Genomic DNA, 17,963 nt, shown 5'->3' on the forward strand with positions numbered 1-17,963 from the left:
AACCAGAAATGGAAATAAACCAGCTAGGGCGATGGTAGCTTATCTCTGAGAAGAGATGTGGTGGCTACATGCCTCTGAACTCCGTTACAATGAGGCTCGAAGGCCTATTTATTATTGAGAAACAATGGAAAACCCTTAACATTCCAAAACCTAACCCTAGGAGATGAAACGCCAAACTGTGGGCCCCGTTTGGGTAAATTGGTACATCAACTTCCCGGGGTCGTAACTTTGGCATACGATCTCCGTTTGACGCGTACAATAGCTCGTTAGAAAGATCTATCCGAGCACTACGACTTTGGGAAGGGAAACATCGGTCCATTGACCCATGTTGCCCCCATATTTCCCAAAAAACGTCGTTTAGGGCCTCAAAACGACTCCAGAAGTTCAGGACTCGAAAAACTGCTAAAAATAGTAAGTTGTGCTACAATTAAGGAAACTGAAAATGCTGAGAGAAACAATGGTGGGGGTCCAGGTGGACTTGGCAGGTGGCCACCAATATCCACCTGGATCATTCCTCCCCCCTTAGGAAGCAATGGTCCCCATTGCGTTGAGTTCCTCCATGAGATGAGGAAACTTTTGCTGAATTTGTTCCCTGGTGAGCCACTTGCCCTGCTAAAAGAGTTGGCCTGCTTTGACAACTCGATACAGTTGGATATTCTATTGGCGAGTGTTCTTGATCTGTGTGTCCATGATCCGACCAGTTGCAGCTTGTTCCATGCAATCTGGATTTAATTCTGTGGGTTTGAGCTGCTCTGCAATGTCGGATGTGTCTAGCAATGGTGGAAAGTATGGCCGAAGGCGGTCCACATTGAACACTGGGTGCAGGCCAAGGAATGGGGGAATGCTGAGCTCAAATGCATTGTCTCCCATAGCCTTAGTAATGGTGTAAGGACCATATCGGAGTGGTCTCAATTTCCGATAGGCTCCAGTAAGGCGTTCCTTTTGCAAATGCAGCCAGACTTTGTCGCCCACCTGAAACTTGTGTGGCACCCGATGTTGATCATGTCGCTGCTTTTACTTGGCATTTGATTTCTCAAGAATGTCATGGACCTGCTGGCGAATATGTTGGATGCGCTCAACTAAGCTAGTGGCCTTATCTGTTTCGGACTGGACATGAGCTGAATTTATATGAGTAGCTGCAAGTGGCATGGCCACATCAATGGGGCACAGTGGCTGGAATCCCAAACCCACCTGAAAAGGGCTATGGCCAGTGGAGCTGTGAAGAGCTCGGTTGTAGCTGTGCTGAACATAGGGGAGGCTCTCGTCCCATGTGCGTGGATGCTTTGAGTTATAGATGCGCAGAATGTGCACAATCATCCTATTGACAACCTCTGTCTGGCCATCAGTTTGAGGATGGAAGGCTGTGGACTTCGTGAGTTTGGTGTCCAGCATTGACCAGAGACTGGACCAAAATGTGCTGAGAAACTGACTGTCCCGATCTGAGATGATAGACTGTGGGATCCCAAAGTGCACCCACACTCGTTCAAAGAAGAGTTTAGCAGTGGCTTCTGCTGTGATATTCTTCTTGCAGGCCGCCATAATGGCCATCTTCGAGAACCTGTCGACGACCACAAAAACACAGTCATTTCCATGCTTAGTGGAAGGAAGGCCTGACATGTAATCCATGGAGATGGATTCCCAAGGTCGACTAGGGGTAGGCAACGGGGTATAGAGGTCGTGCTTCTTAATGGTCGGTTTGGCAATGGCACAGGCAGTACATGATCTGATGTACTTCCCAACATCCTGTCGAAGATTCGGCCAATAGAAATAATTTTGTAGTACTGCCACTGTTTTCTCGACCCCGAAATGCCCAACAGGCCGGCTGTAGTGTGCTTCCCAAATCATCTTGGCACGCTCGCTTGAAGGAACACAAAGGTGACCCAGGTGGCATAACAGGGCATCCTGGAGGTGAAAATCTGGAACATGCCGACCCTCCAAGAGTGTCTGGTATGTGTGGCCGAATTCTGGGTCACTTTTGTAGAGAAGTGGCCAATCAGAAGTCTCGTGCCCACAAGAGTTGAGCACGGTGGTTAACGCCATGATCGGTGGTCGACTGAGGCAATCTGCAACATTATTGGTGCTGCCCTTCTTATACTTGATATTCAAGTGGAAATGTTGCAGGTATGTAGACCACTTCTGATGGCGATCATTCTGCAATTTCCCTTGGGTCTGTATGAACTGCAGGGGTCGGTGGTCTGTGTGGATGACCGTTTCCTTCCCCAAAATGTAATGCTTCCATTATCGGCAGGCCTGTACAATGGAATACATCTCTTTATCATAAGTGGGGTACTTTCGGACTGTGTCTGAAAGTGTTTCACTGTGATATGCCACTGGATGTCCATGTTGAGTAAGGACTGCCCCAATAGCATAGTCAGAGGCATCTGTCTCGACCTCAAATGGTTGTTGTAAATCTGGTAACGCGAGCACTGGTGCCGCGTAGAGGCGATCCTTCAACTCCATGAATGCCTTCTGTTGAGATTCAGACCAAAAGAATTTTGCTTTCGCCCCTCCCTTGGTGACTTGACTCAAGGGCCAAGTAATATGAGAAAACCCCAACACGAACCTGCGGTAGAAGTTGGTAAGACCTAGAAAGCTGCGGAGCTCTGTTAGAGTGGTTGGAGATGGCCAATCCCGAATGACTTGGATCTTGGCTGGATCGACATGCACCCCCTGTTCATCAATGATGTATCCCAGATACTGAACCTGGGTCATGCCAAAAGTGCATTTCTCCAAATTGGCACATTGCTTGTGTTGCCGCAGTGTTTGGAGAACCTGTCAGATGTGGTGGAGGTGCTCTTCCCAACTCTGGCTGAAGATCAGAATGTCATCCAAGTATACTACTACAAAGGAGTTGGTGAATGGCTGCAAGATGTCATCCATTAGCCTCATGAAGGTTGCAGGAGCATTCGTCAATCCGAAAGGCATAACCAACCATTCGAAAAGGCCCTCCTTGGATTTGAAGGCAGTCTTCCACACATCAGAGGGTTTGATTGGTACCTGGTGATATCCTGACTTCAGATCGATCTTGCTGAAATATTTCGCCCCCTTTAGTTGGTCTAGGAGGTCATCAATCCGCGGGATCGGGTACCTGTTACGGACAGTGATCTTGTTCAGCGCCCGATAGTCAATACAGAGTCTCCACGTCCCATCCTTCTTCTGTACCAACACGATCGGGCTCCCACAAGGCGATGAACTTGGACGGACGTGACCTTTCTGCAGGAGCTCCTGAATTTGCCTCTTGATTTCATTGTTCTCTAGAACGGAGCGCTGATAAATTGGTCCATTGGGTAGCGGCGCACCTGGGGTCAGATCGATGGAGTGCTTGACCTGACAGTGCAGAGGAACCCCTGCAGGGGAGGTGAAGATGTCCTCGTACTCCTCCACAACCTTGTCCATCTGTAGTTGTCGTGCAGAGGGGCCCCGTCTGGAGGCCGCGGCTACCGTCTTCTTCTTTCCTTGAGGGCGTATCATCAGGAAAACAAATTTCCTGGTTTTGGAAATGATCTTACTGCATTGTTTTGCAGTAATCAAAGAGATGGCGGTAGGTGGTGCTACCTCTGGTATCCTGTACAACTTATTTCCCAATGTAATAATAACAACACGGGGCCTTGATTCATACACAGCGTGTCGCTTCCACAAGTATGGTTGTCCTAATAATACATCACAAACTTCAAGGGGAGCAATGTAACACAATACCTCATCCGTGAAGGGCTTGATGTTGTATGGAAGGCGACATTGTTGGCTCACGCGAAGATCTCGTCCTTGGTGAAGCCACCCAATGGTGTATGGTTGTGGATGTGCTGTGGTCGGTAAGCCCAACCGCTTCACGACCTCTGCCGAAATGAGGTTCTTTTGACTCCCGCTATCAACAATGAACTGTATCGGGGAGTCCTTTACCCACATCTGGGAGTGGAAGAGACGCTCCTCCTCCTCTGGATCTTTGGGTTCATTTTTCTGGATCTTGGCGGTAGAAACAGTGGCGTTGGGATCCGCATCAATGATCTGCTTCCCTTTTTCATTCCCCTTATCGGGTTCTGACTCAGAGTCAGAACATGCATTTGATTCTGAAACCTTTAGCTCAGCCACCAGTGACTGCTTGGCCCGACACTCACTTGTGTTGTGAGTGGAGCTCTTATGGAACTCACACCATTTTCCAGTGTCCTTTTTCAGCTTCGCGGCGTTGTTCTTTGCTTGCAGCTTCGGCGAGTTGTCTTGGGCTGTACCGCCTTGGCTTTGTCCTTTGTTCTGTGGTTTAGGGGCACCTTTCCCCTGCTTTGGATTCGCAGATCCAAAGTCTCGCTTCTTTTGTTTAAACTTCTGCTCGACCTTGACAGCATATCGGTATGCTGCGCCGAGCGAGGAGATGTTCAGGAATTGTATTTCTTCCTGGATGTACTTGTGCAGGCAGCCAAGATATTTGAGTATCAAATGTTGCTCCGAATCCTTGATACCCAACTTTGTGCGAAGGGTATGGAAAAGATTGGTGAACTCCGGCACGTCTTGGTCCCTTCCCTGCCGCAGCGCGGTCCACTTTATGTATTCATCCTCATAGCTTCCGACAGGGTAGTACTGCTCCTTGATGGCATCCCGGAATGAATTCCAGGTGGGTGCGGCTGAAAATAGTGAGCCAGTACTTTCATCCTTCTGCTCGCAGTAGGTTTCCCACCAGTCCTTGACGTGGGGGGTTGCTTTGAGAAGAGCGAAAACAATCTTTTCCCGACTCGAAAATTCATGAACAGAAAAATAACCCTCTAGCAGATTTAACCATTTATCTACGGCATCTACGTCTATCTGACCCTCGAATATGGGGATTTCAAAATTAACTTGTACCTTAAAGGGCGTGGCGTTTCCAGAGTAGCTGCTGGAAGCCGATGCGTCGCTTCTGGGTAGCCGCTGAAGGATCTGGGCAAAGTTGTCCATCATCGCGTTCCGTTGTCGCTCGAGGGCTTCTTCGAGCAAGATTTTGATGGGATCTCCTGCCCCCTCGTCTTTCTTCTCATCCGCCATGGCAGGCCGTCGGGATTTGCGAGGCTGGTCTTGCAAAGGTTCAACCAGTTCGAGCCCTAACTCCTTATATCCCGACCTTGTTGGGGACATGCAAAGAAAAACAGAGAAAAAGCAGACCGCTCTGATACCACTGATCCAGATTTAAACATGAACGCAACAAATTACAGAGATAACCATATACACCAAGATGCAGCGGAAATAATACTTCATTTCATTAATGAAAAATACTGAAATATGCTTACAACCAGAAATGGAAATAAACCAGCTAGGGCGATGGTATCTTATCTCTGAGAAGAGATGTGGTGGCTACATGCCTCTGAACTCCATTACAATGAGGCTCGAAGGCCTATTTATTGTTGAGAAACAATGGAAAACCCTTAACATTCCAAAACCTAACCCTAGGAGATGAAACGCCAAACTGTGGGCCCCGTTTGGGTAAATTGGTACATCAACTTCCCGGGGTCGTAACTTTGGCATACGATCTCCGTTTGACGCGTACAATAGCTCGTTAGAAAGATCTATCCGAGCACTACGACTTTGGGAAGGGCAACATCGGTCCATGGACCCATGTTGCCCCCAATTTCCCAAAAAACGTCGTTTAGGGCCTCAAAATGGCTCCAGAAGTTCAGGACCCGAAAAACTGCTAAAAATAGTAAGTTGTGCTACAATTAAGGAAACTGAAAATGCTGAGAGAAACAATGGTGGGGGTCTAGGTGGACTTGGCAGGTGGCCACCAATATCCACCTGGACCAAATTTTCAATTGGTTATCGATTTTGTGCATGAACTTATATAACATAATTGTCCCATAGTAATCAATGAAGCGATCAATTATCATATTCTCCTTCTCTTCTTTTGTGAGTTCATGTCCGCTTTATTTTCTCTCATGAGTCTTTTTTTGTGTGTTGTCTCAAAAATCAACATGGTTGTAATGCAATCTTCTAGAATAAACTGTGGAAGTTTACAAACATCTTAATGTTTTGAGTGGACACTCCATCCATCATCAAGGGATCCAACTAAAACTTGAAAAAAAATGGAAAAAAAATGACCCATTAAATGGAATAAATAAGAAATGAAAACACTAGTCATTAGGAATTAGCTATAAAATATTAATACTATTAATAATTTAGATGGAATAATAGAAATTAAATAGAAAGAGAAAGGATGAAAGAGAGGGCAAGTTAAGCAGAGCAATTACTGATTTCCTATTTATTTGGTTTAAGGTCTCACTCTTTTCTATCCTTCAAAACGCTTTAATTTGATCCCCGATGATGACTGTGATGTCCACTCAAAACATCGAAATGTTTCTAAACTCCAGCACATTTAATTCCAGAAAATCACATTACATTTATTACTCACTGTGAAAACCTTCATGCTCAAAATCAATGTGGTATCACAGCTACAGCAATGGTAGAGATATCATTTCCAACAAAAATCTTCTGCAGTTGATTGTCATGATGTGCAGACCTTTTGTCAGCCTATCAGTGGCATTTATTGGAGCCAGCATATTGAAGATTGGCGCAGCAGCATCAGTAATGATATGTTTGAGCTGTACGTTTGAGCTAAGAAGAATTGCATGGCTTAATTTATTGCAGACACTAACATTGCTTTTCCATTAAATTATTGCAGTTGTTTGTATTTTTATTACCATTATGATGCTTGGAAATCATATTGTCATTTTGTAAGTTGCACAGATGAATAGATTAATAGTATAATGTATGGATGTTGTATGCATTTGCCACATAAACACTGCAACAGATGAAATGATGTTGTAAGAATGCTGAGGTGACATTGCGTTTTTTATGTGCTAGATAAATTGTGTTTACTACAACTTTTTTGCATCTGTTGGATACTTGTGTGGTTTTCCAATTGGTGTGGCTGCTGATTTTGTGGTTGTTCATTGCAAAATTTTGAAGAAAAAGCCTTCCAGGTGTAGAATTTGATGATGTCACACAAAGCATTTCTCCGGATTTGAGGTTTCCTTACCACTGCTATTGAATCTGCCACTTCTGCTAAATTTGTTGCTTTTTCATGAAAAGTTAACATAACTAGGGAACCATTTTTGCTTTAGAATATGAAACATTGAAGAGACCACTCCAGAAGATGATGTTGCTGCCATCATGAAGAAGTAGTTAATGGTAATAAGAATACATTTCTGCTGAAAAAATCATCATTTTGGTTTGTTTTCTGGAGGCTTTTGTGACCAGATGCCGATTACACAAGTTCATTGTTGCTCCTATCCAATGACTACTATTGATGTTCACTGTTATCTGAAGGCAACAGGTTGTCTCTTCAGATTCCAAGTATTCTTAAAACTTGATCATCAAAAAAACAAAGAGGAAAAAGTTGAAGGTAGAGTTCGTTGTTGCTCCTGTCCTTGGATGCTATTCATGTTTACTGCTATCTGGAGGCAGCAGGTCGTATCTTCAGATTCACGGTATTCTTAAAACTTTATCATCAAGAAAACAAAGAGGAAAAATATGAAGGTATCGTATATGTTATTTTCATGCTGCTGATTGGAGAAAATCATTGCTGTTTGTAGCATTGGAAGATTGTTGGTACGATAAGAGAGTAAATTTATTAAATGGAAAGTGTTGTTTGGTTTGCTGGTCACACATTGAAACCTCTGGTTGACAGGGTGAAACAGTTCATTAAATGTTCCCTCAGTACAACCAACAAAAACTGGGTTTTGGTGTTTGAAGTCAGGACTAGATTCTCTGTCCTTGCTTTTCTCCAAAGAGTTGAAACCGACACACAGGGTTGAGGGTTTATTAAAACTGATATGCGTCTAGGAAGGAGCAGTTATGGCAGGACTTACACAAGGAGGAATGCTTTCTGACTGCCATAAATTACATGGGAAGAATTATGCTGTTAGGGAATAAAGGATGAAGACAATTCATACATACCACAATTTAAGAGAGGCTTTGACGATTGTCACCCTATCAATTGCAGACGACATTATTCCCCATGTCCAGGATGTTGAGGATACCCTTCAAGATTGGGAAAAGCTTTTAGTAGTACATGAAACTCTCAAATTGTGACGCTTGATAATTTAAGAAGAAGGTTCAATAACCAATCAACTGACATGTTAGAGATCAGTAAATTGCAGGTTGACAGAGGATAGAAGAGAGCATTGACCTTAATTATTTTAAGTAGTTTGCCTTGTTCTTTCAAAGATTTTGCAACGACTTTGACAATTATAGTAACAACACTGTCTTTGTCCTTTGAAGAGCTTGAAGAGCTCTCGCTGCAAAATGAGCAACACAATAAACAATTTTGAGGAGGAAAACAACCAAGGAAAACGATAATGATTTTGTTGCCAAACCGATAGAAAAGGAAAAAGAAAGCAGAAAATATTTCAGAACAATGTAAGAAGGAAAATTTCAGACCAAGATATGACAGAAAACCCAATCAGAAACAAATAAAGCAGGAGAGAAAATTTTCATTCAAATTAGAATAATGTCTGATTTGTTTCTATTGTGGTGAGACAGGCTATTTGAAGAAGAATGTAGGGAAAACCTATATGATCTTTCATGTGAAAAGTTTAATAGACAAAAATAATTCTGGTCTATTAAAAGTATTTCTGCACATAAATAAGAGCAACAAGATTTCAAATTGCAGGATAAAAAACCAAAAATTCGTTTAGAACTGAACAATATAAAATGCAAAAACTGTGGACCTACTTTACCTTTAGTGTTTTCTCTACCTTCTCCACTAAGAATGCTACCTTGCACTGTTGCACCAAATGCAATGACCTCATCAGGGTTTACACCCTTGTTTGGCTCTTTTCCATCAAAACCAACAAGAAAAAATCAGTTACAATGCCTTACTTTCATTATTACTGTAACCAATTCATTGTTATTGCAGTTGGCCACTAGAAAAACTCGGGTAGTGCGTGGATACGTGGATACATTTAGCAAAAAAAATGACGTGTCTAAAGTTTAACCATACAAGTGTTTTACAAAGTGTGTGCCAGGTGTTAAAAGGAAAACAAAAGTGTAGACGATTGAACTGATTCAAAGAAAGGCCTATCGGCCTAATTAGAGGTTGTAAAAAGGTCTATGATAGCTAGAGGCCGTAGAGGTTGTAAATGTGTAGTAATAATTAAGGACCGGATTTATGGTCAGGAGTTATTTTTATTATTAAATTAATAAGTGGATAAAAATAGTTTTTAGGTTAGTTTTAATGTAATAATTTTTTAAATTAATATATTGGAAAATGATTTTAAATTATTATTTTTAATAAAAATTTATAATATTTTTTTAATTAAATAAAATTATTATTATTATTATTATTATTGGAAAAAGTATGTATTATTTGATTTTGCACATATTACAAAGTTAATTTATCAAAATTGTTTTTTTTTTTTTCAATAGAAATACATGATTTTTTTTTAAGAGAATATATCTTAGCAACAAAAGAGAGATTTTGTAGGTGAATATCTTACAAAATTGCCCTAATAAAACACAAAATTTACAACACATAACACTACTAATTGATTATGAAATCTTTCATAACTATGAACCTACTATTGACCTAGAGAGGTTCATTTAAGGCCGGACAATTAGCAGTTTTCAGAGTGCTAGACTTCATCCACCATTGGGGAACTATAGTATGCTTGGTTTGGCCATTAATATTTAATTCACCTATCTTCAATTTACACCTCTCATATGCATACTTGTTTGCTTCTCTGTTGAAATCTCTTAGGAGATAGAAATATGCTTTGGATGTGATATCTTTTGCAATTTCCCTGCTTCTTTTCATGATGTTTTCCATATATTTCTCCTTTGAGTGGGAGCTTGTGACTAGACGATGCAAGATTGGGAGAGAATCTCTCATAACCGTAAGTGTGTACATCTTACGTTCTTTGGCTAACCAAAATACCCCGTAGAGACCATATATCTCTACTTTATTATTTGTCATATAACCAAGACCCCATGAGTACCTGAACACTTTGTCCTCCTTGGGGCCATAGAGTACCCCTCCCCCTCCTACCACCCCTGGGTTCTGTTTGGATGCCCCATCAAAATAGAGAATCTAGCCTTGTCGCGAGCTCTTCCATGCTCTTAATTCTACCTTTGTCAGGCTTAGCTTCCAACTTTCATCCGATTTAGGCTTGTTCCACCCTATATTATGGAAAAAATTGTCCAAACTATAAACTTTCTAAGCCAATCCCATTCCATTTGGTCTAAGGTTTGTTGAGAAGAGTTATAGCCTATCTTTTGAGCTCCAAACTCAACACACAATGAGATTGCTTTCATCAATGTGCTATGGGGAGGAGTATTCATGTTATTAAAGATTGCATTATTCCTTGTTAACCATACTTTCCAACATATAAATTTTGAGAGAGCTTCCCAATAATTTTTGAACATAGGTTTCCTTGAAAAACTTCAAGCATAATTTTTTATCCAAGAAGAGAAGATTTTTTGAAAATCAAAGGTTCATTTCACTCTATTGGAGAGTGGGTAATTTCTTCCACCCAAACGGCTTTGGTATAATCACAATCTAGAAAGATATGGGAGATTTCTTCCGCTTGATGCAAATAAAGAGGACATTGAAAGGGGCCATGAATGCCTCTCTTTCTTAAATTCCTACCTATTAGAACTTTTCTATGAGAAAGAAGCCAACAAAAAGAGTTTACCTTTGGATTGGCATTAGATTTCCATAGTTTTTTCCAACTATTGAGCTTTGGTGAAGCTTGAGATTGGAAGAAAAAAGTGATGTATCTATTCTTCATTGAATAAACCGAGGCATTTCATTCTACCTTATCTGCTTCCTCTGATCTCCATGGTGTGCATCTCATTAGTCAACCACGAAGCTTAAAGGCCAAGTGTTAAATATTTTGTGGAGTATTTCTAAGGTTCCATCTAGCCCAATTCCCTTCCTCATCCCAAATGAAAATATCAACCAGGGTGAATTTTCTTTGAGCATATAAGAATTCTCTTAAAGGAAGAAACTCGTGGAACTGTTTCAGTGGTTGATGATCAATTATTTTATCATTCCATAAGTTTATATTTTCCCCATTTTATGGCTTCCAATACATACCTAAGCAAATGAGAGGGGTCACTAATACAAACAATTTCCAGCTTGGGGATCACCCTCTTGAGGCTTGAATTGATTCTACACTTCTTATTCGTTCTCCTTGAAGGCATTTTTCCTTGAAAACTTCCTTCCACTAGTCTTCTTCTTGGGTTATGAATCTCCAAACTAGTTTTGCCTCTATTGCTTTATTCATTAGCATAGGGTCCCCTAATTCCAAGCTCCCCTTGATCTTTAGGATGCTTCATAGTAACCCATTTAGTGAGATGGAATTTCTTATACTTGTTTTGCCTCCCCATAGAAAGCTGCAACTTTATTTTGCCAAAACAGAGAGAATACAGTGGAGCAAGAAGTGCTAAAAGTTAATAAAAGTGGTAAGTCAGAGAGGATTGCTTTGATCAAATCAATGCACCCTACAAGAATAAGCCATCTACCCCCGAGGAAATGAATTTTCCTTTGAAACTTGAAAGAAAACCTTCCCAAGCTTGGGTTGAGTGTGATTTCAAGCAAATAGGAATGCCTAAATACTTAAATTGTTTCTATGTTTCTATTGATTGAAAGCTCACTCTTCCAATGATCCATGTGGATATTGGTTGCCACCCACCTATCCCACCTAGACCTCCAGTTAGTTTCATTTGTTTCCTTGTTTATTTCAGCATTTACTATTTTTAGTAGTTTTTCGAGTCTTGAACTTTCAGAGCAGTTTTGACCCCCTAAATGACGTTTTTTTGAGGTCCACAACAAGCCCATAGCTGTGGGCAAGGGCCTGTGGAAAAACATGTAGTGCTCAAAGAGATCTTTCCAACAAGGTATCATACGCACCAAACATAGATAATATGACCAAGTCATGACCCCGAGAAGTTGGCTGCCCAACTAACCCCAACGGGGCCCACAAACTCTTGGCATTACATCTCCCAGAGTTAGGGTTTTGGTTTTTTAGGGTTTTCTCATGTTTTCCAATAATAAATAGGCCCTTGAGCCTCATTGTAACAAAGTTCAAAGGCATGTAGCTGCCACATCTCTTCTCAGAGATAAGCTACCATCACCCGAGCTAGTCCTATTTCCATTATGTTTGTAAACATATTTAAATATTTGATATAAATGAAAGGAAGTGTTATTTTTGTTGCATCTCTCTATTTATGGCTATATCTGTAATTTGTTGTGTTCCTATTTAAATTTGGATCAGTGGTATCAGAGCGGTCTGCTCTTTCTCTATTTTTCTTTGCATGTCCCTAATGAGGTCGGGATATAAGGAGTTAGGGCTTGAACCAGTCGAACCTTTGCAAGACCAATCTCTCAAATCTCGAAGGCCTCCCATGGCAGAAGAAAAGAAAGATGAAGGGATAGGAGATCCTATCAAAATCTTGCTTGAAGAAGCCCTCGAGCGAAAAAGGAACGTGATGATGGACAACTTTGCCCAGATCCTTCAGCGACTACCCAAGGGTGACGCATCTACTTCCAGCAGCTACTCTGGAAGCACACACAATTTAAGGTACAATTTAACTTTGACATTCCCATATTTGAGGGTCAGATAGATGCGGATGTCACAGATAAATGGTCTAATCTGCTAGAAGGATATTTTTTGTTCATGATTTTTACAACCGGGAAAAGATTACTTTTGCTCTTCTCAAAGCTGTCCTCCATGTCAGGGACTGGTGGGAAATCTACTGTGAGCAGAAGGATGAAAGTATGCCCTCACTATTTTTGGCCGCACCCACTTGGGATTCCTTCCAGGATGCCATCAAGGAGCAATACTACCTTGTTGAGAGCAGTGAGGATAAATACATAAAGTGGACCACACTGCGACAAGGAAGGGACCAAAATGTGTTGGATTTTACCAATGTTTTTCATACCCTTCGCACGAAGTTGGATATCAAGGATTCTAAGAAACATTTGGTGCTCAAGTACTGCGATTGCCTAAATAGGTACATCCAGAATGAGATGGAGTTCCTGGACATATCCTCGCTCGGCACAGTGTATCGATACGCTGTCAAGATTGAGCAGAAGCTTAAACAAAAAAAGCGAGACTTTGGATCTGTGAATTTGAAGCAAGGGAAAGGTGCCCCCAAACTGCAGAGCAAAGGGAAAAGCTAAGGCGGGGCAACCCAGGATAACCTGTCGATGCCGCAAGCAAAGAACAACACCACGAAGACAAAGAAGGACACAGTAAAGTGGTGTGAGTTCCATAAGAGCTCCACTCACAATGCAAGTGAGTGTCGGGCCAAGCAATCACTCGTGGCTGAGCTGAAGGCTTTTGAGTCCGATGCATGTTCCGACTCTGAGTCAAAACCTAACAAGGGGAATGAAAAATGGAATAATACCATTGACGCAGAGCCCAGTGCCACTATGGCCACCACCAAGATCCAGAAGATTGAACCTGAAGATCCAAAAGAGGGGGAGTGCCTATTCTACTCACAGATGTGGGTGGAAGGTTCTCTGCTGGAGTTCATTGTCGATAGTGGGAGCTAAAAGAACCTCAGTTCAGAAGAGGTCATGAAGCGGCTAGGCCTACTGACTACAACACATCCGTAGTCGTACACCATTAGGTGGCTTCACCAAGGACGAGATCTCCGCATCAGCCAACAATGTTGACTTCCCTATAACATCAAGCCCTTCACAGATGAGGTAATGTGTGATGTTGCTCTTCTTGAAGTTTGTGATGTATTATTAGGACAACCATACTTATGGAAGCGACATGTTGTATATGAGTCTAGACCTTGCTCTGTTATTATTTCTTTAGGTACTAAGTTATACAAGATACCGAAGGTAGCCCCACCTACCACCATCTCTTTGATCTCTGCTAAGCAATGCAGTAATGTCATCTCCCAGACTGGGAAATTTGTTTTCTTTTCTATTCTCTCTCAAAGTAAGGGGAGGGTCGTACCACATCCATGGCCCCTAGGAAGGGTTCCTCCAAGCAACATAATTAGGTGGATACGGTCATGGAAGCATATAGAGACATCTTCTCCTCACCGACAAGGGTACCCTTGCATTGTCAAGTCAAGCATTCAATCGATTTAACTCCCCGAGAATCTCTACCCAATGGGCCGATATATCGTCGATCCATTATGGAAAATGAAGAGATCAAGCGACAAAACCAGGAGTTGCTGCAAAAAGGGCACATTCGACCAAGCTCCTCGTCTTGTGGGAGCCCGATTGTACTTGTACAGAAGAAGGATGGGACCTGGAGGCTCTACATTGATTATAGGGCACTAGACAAAATCACTGTCAAGAACAGGTATCTAATCCCAGGGATTGATAATTTGCTAGACCAACTCAAGGGGGCCAAGTATTTCAACAAGATCGAACTAAAGTCTGGCTATCACCAGGTTCTAATAGAGCCCACAAATGTATGGAAGACCACCTTTAATTCCAAGGAAGGCATTTTCGAATGGTTGGCTATGCCCTTCGAGTTGACAAACGCCACTACTACTTTTATGAGGCTTATGGATGACATATTGCAGTCCTTCACCAACTCGTTCGTAGTGGTTTATCTGGACGACATCCTCATCTTTAGCAAGAGTTAGGAAGAACACTTGAAACAAATTCGACAGATCCTTCAAACCCTTCGATAACACAAGTTGTGTGCCAACTGGGAGAAATTCACCTTTGGCATGAGCCAAGTCCAATACTTGGTTTACATCATAGATGAGAGTGGCGTGCATGTGGACCTGACCAAGATCCAAGTCATTTGGGATTGGCCGACCCCGATCACTCTAACGGAGCTTCACATACATCTTTTTGGGCCTTGCAAATTTCTATCAAAGGTTTGTGTTGGGATTTTCCCATATCACTTGGCCTTTGATTCAGATTACTAAGGGCGGGGAGAAAGAAAAGTTTCCAAGTCTGAGTCCCAACAGAAGGAGTTCGTTGAGTTGAATCACCGCCTCTTCTATGCACCGGTACTCACACTGCTAGATCTGCAACAACCATTTGAAATCGAGACAGATGCCTTAGACTATGCTATTGGTGCAATCCTCACCCAACACAGGCATCCAGTGGCCTGTCATAGTGAGACACTTTCCGATACAATTCGGAAGTACCCCACCTATGATAAAGAGATGTATTCCATCGTGTAGGCTTGCTGACAATGGAAGCACTACATTATGGGGAAGGAGACGATCATCCACATCAATCACCAACCTCTTCAGTTTATACAGACACAGGAGTTGCAATACGATCGCCATCAGAAGTGATCTACATATCTGCAACAATTCCACTTGAACATTAAATACAAAAATGGCAGCACCAATCATGTTGTAGACTGCCTCAGCCAACACCCAGTTGCAGTACTTACTATTTTTATAAACTCTTGTGTCCACGAGACCTATGGATGGCCGCAAATATACAAAAATGATCCAGAGTTCACCTCGACATACCAGATGCTAGTAGCTGGCAAGAAAGTTCTTGATTTCCACCTCCAAGACACATTATTATGCCACCTGGGCCACCTTTGTGTTCCTTCAAGCAAGTGTGCCAAGATGATTTTGGAGGCGCACTATAGTTGGGTCGTAGGAAACTTTTTTATGGAGAAAACTGTGGTTTGACTACAAAAGTACGTTTATTGGCCCAAACTCCGACGGGATATTGGGAAATATATCACATCCTGCACTGTCTACGCCATCACCAAGCCAACCATCAAGAAGCAAGGCTTGTACACTCCTCTGCCTACTCCCAACCAAGCATGGAAATCCATCTCCATGGATTATATGTCTAGCCTCCCTTCTACCAAGGATGGTGATGACTATGTATTTGTGGTTGTGGACAGATTTTCTAATATGGCTATATTGGCAGCCTGCAAGAAGAGTATCATAGCAGAGGACATTGCCAAACTCTTCTTTGAACGAGTATGGGTACATTTTGGAATCCTGCAGATCATTATATCAAATTAGGATAGTAGGTTCCTGAGCACATTCTGGTTAGGCCTCTAGACACTATTGGACACCAAGCTCACTAAATCGACTGCTTTCCATCCTCAAACTGATGGCCAGACGGAGGTCGTCAATAGGATGATATTGCACATACTCTATATGTACAACTCCAAGCATCCTCGAACTTGGGATGAGAGAATTTTGTATGTGCAACACAGTTATAATAGAGCTCTCCATAGCTCAACTAGTCACAGTCCCTTTTAGGTGGGTCTAGGATATCAACCATTATGTCTGATTGATGTTGTCATGCCTCATGCGACTACGCAGACAAAATCCACACATGTACTGTCCGAGGCTGATAAATCGACGAGATTTATTGAACGCATCCAACACATCCGTCAACAAGTTCACGACATCCTGGAGAAGTCAAATGCCAAGTACAAGCAATGACATGATCAACATCAGGTGCCACATAAGTTTTAGGTGGGTGACAAATTCTGGTTTCATTTACAGAAAGAACACCTTACCGAAGCCCATCGGAAGCTTAGACCACTCTGATATGGTCCTTACACCATTACCAAGGCTATGGGAGACAATTCCTTTGAGCTCAACATTCCCCCATTCCTTGGCCTACACCCAGTGTTCAATGTGGATCGCCTTCGACCATACTTCCCACCATTGTTGGACACCTCAGAGATTGCAAAACAAGTCATACCAATAGAGTTAATCCTAGACTGCATGGAACAGGGCACAATTGAATGGATTATGGACACACAGGTCAAGAACACTCGCCAATAAAAGATCCAACTATATCGAGTTGTCAAAACTAGAAAACTCCTACACCAAGGAAAGTGGCTCACAAGAGACCGGGTTCAACATAAATTTCCTCACCTCATGGAGGATATGCACGCAATGGGGACCATTTCTTCCTAAGGGGGGAGGAATGATCTAGGTGAATATTGGTGGCCACCCACCTATCCCACCTAGGCCTCTAGTTAGTTTCATTTGTTTCCTTGTTTATTTCAGCATTTATTATTTTTAGCAGTTTTTTGGGTCCTAAACTTCCATAGCAGTTTTGACCCCCTAAATGACATTTTTTTGAGGTCTGTTGTAGGCCCTTGGCCATAGGTAGGGCCTATAGAAAAACCTATAGTACCCGTAGAGATCTTTCCAACAAGTATCGTATGTGCCAAACAGAGATAATATGACCAAGTTATGACCCCGGGAAGTTGGCTACCCAACAAGGCCCACAAACTCTTGGTGTTACATCTCCTGGGGTTAGGGTTTTGGTTGTTTAGGTTTCTCATGTTTTCCAATAATAAATAGGCCCTTGAGCCTCATTGTAACACAGTTCAGAGGCATGTAGCCGCCACATCTCTTCTCAGAGATAAGCTACCATCGCCTGAGCTAGTCTTATTTCCATTCTGTTTGTAAGCATAGTTCAATATTTGATATTAATAAAATGAAGTGTTATTTCTGTTACATCTTTGTATTTATGGTGATATCTGTAATTTGTTGCATTCTTGTTTAAATTCAGATCATGCAATTTGTCTTTGCTTTCTAAATGAAATATTCTATGTGTAAATATAATATTCCCCATAATTTGTTTAACCTCTCAAATCTGTAAGAAAATTATCCAAAACCCCTTAGAATCTTCTTTCTATTATTGAGGAAGCTCCTCCCATCAAAATAATATCATCAACAAATTGAGAGTTATTGATGCTCTTGATACCACTAACAAACCAAATTCCTAGGAAGTGGTCACCTCTTCTTTCAAATTCCAATTTGCTTATGAGAGAATCTTCCATAATGATATACAAGAAGGGAGATAAGGGGCAACCTTGGTGAAGACCTCACATGGAATGGAAAAATCCAGTCGCTCTCCTATTGAACAAGGGGAAATCCATGACAATTTTATGCAAAGAGAAACTGAATGAATGAATTTAGCATCAAAGCCAAATTTTGTCATCACCTTAAATAGGAATTAAGGTGATGACAAATTATTAATGTTTGTTTTTATCTCTTTCTCAAATTGTTAATGTTTGTTT

The 17,963-nt window shown here is 41.8% G+C and overlaps 1 long non-coding RNA gene across 1 annotated transcript; it reads right to left on the reverse strand.

The window, feature by feature from the left end:
- Positions 1–7,044: 7,044 nt before the first annotated feature.
- On the reverse strand, positions 7,045–8,531 carry LOC149248754 (uncharacterized). The gene is made up of 2 exons (XR_016265773.1): positions 7,912–8,531; positions 7,045–7,409 (listed from the first exon to the last, which is right to left on the reverse strand). It is a non-coding gene; the product is annotated as an uncharacterized LOC149248754 (long non-coding RNA).
- Positions 8,532–17,963: the final 9,432 nt, after the last annotated feature.

This window comes from Pinus tabuliformis, chromosome 7 (genome assembly GCF_031772625.1).
Source record: "Pinus tabuliformis cultivar Carrire ecotype Pingquan chromosome 7, CPIR1, whole genome shotgun sequence".
NCBI lineage: Eukaryota > Viridiplantae > Streptophyta > Pinopsida > Pinales > Pinaceae > Pinus > Pinus tabuliformis.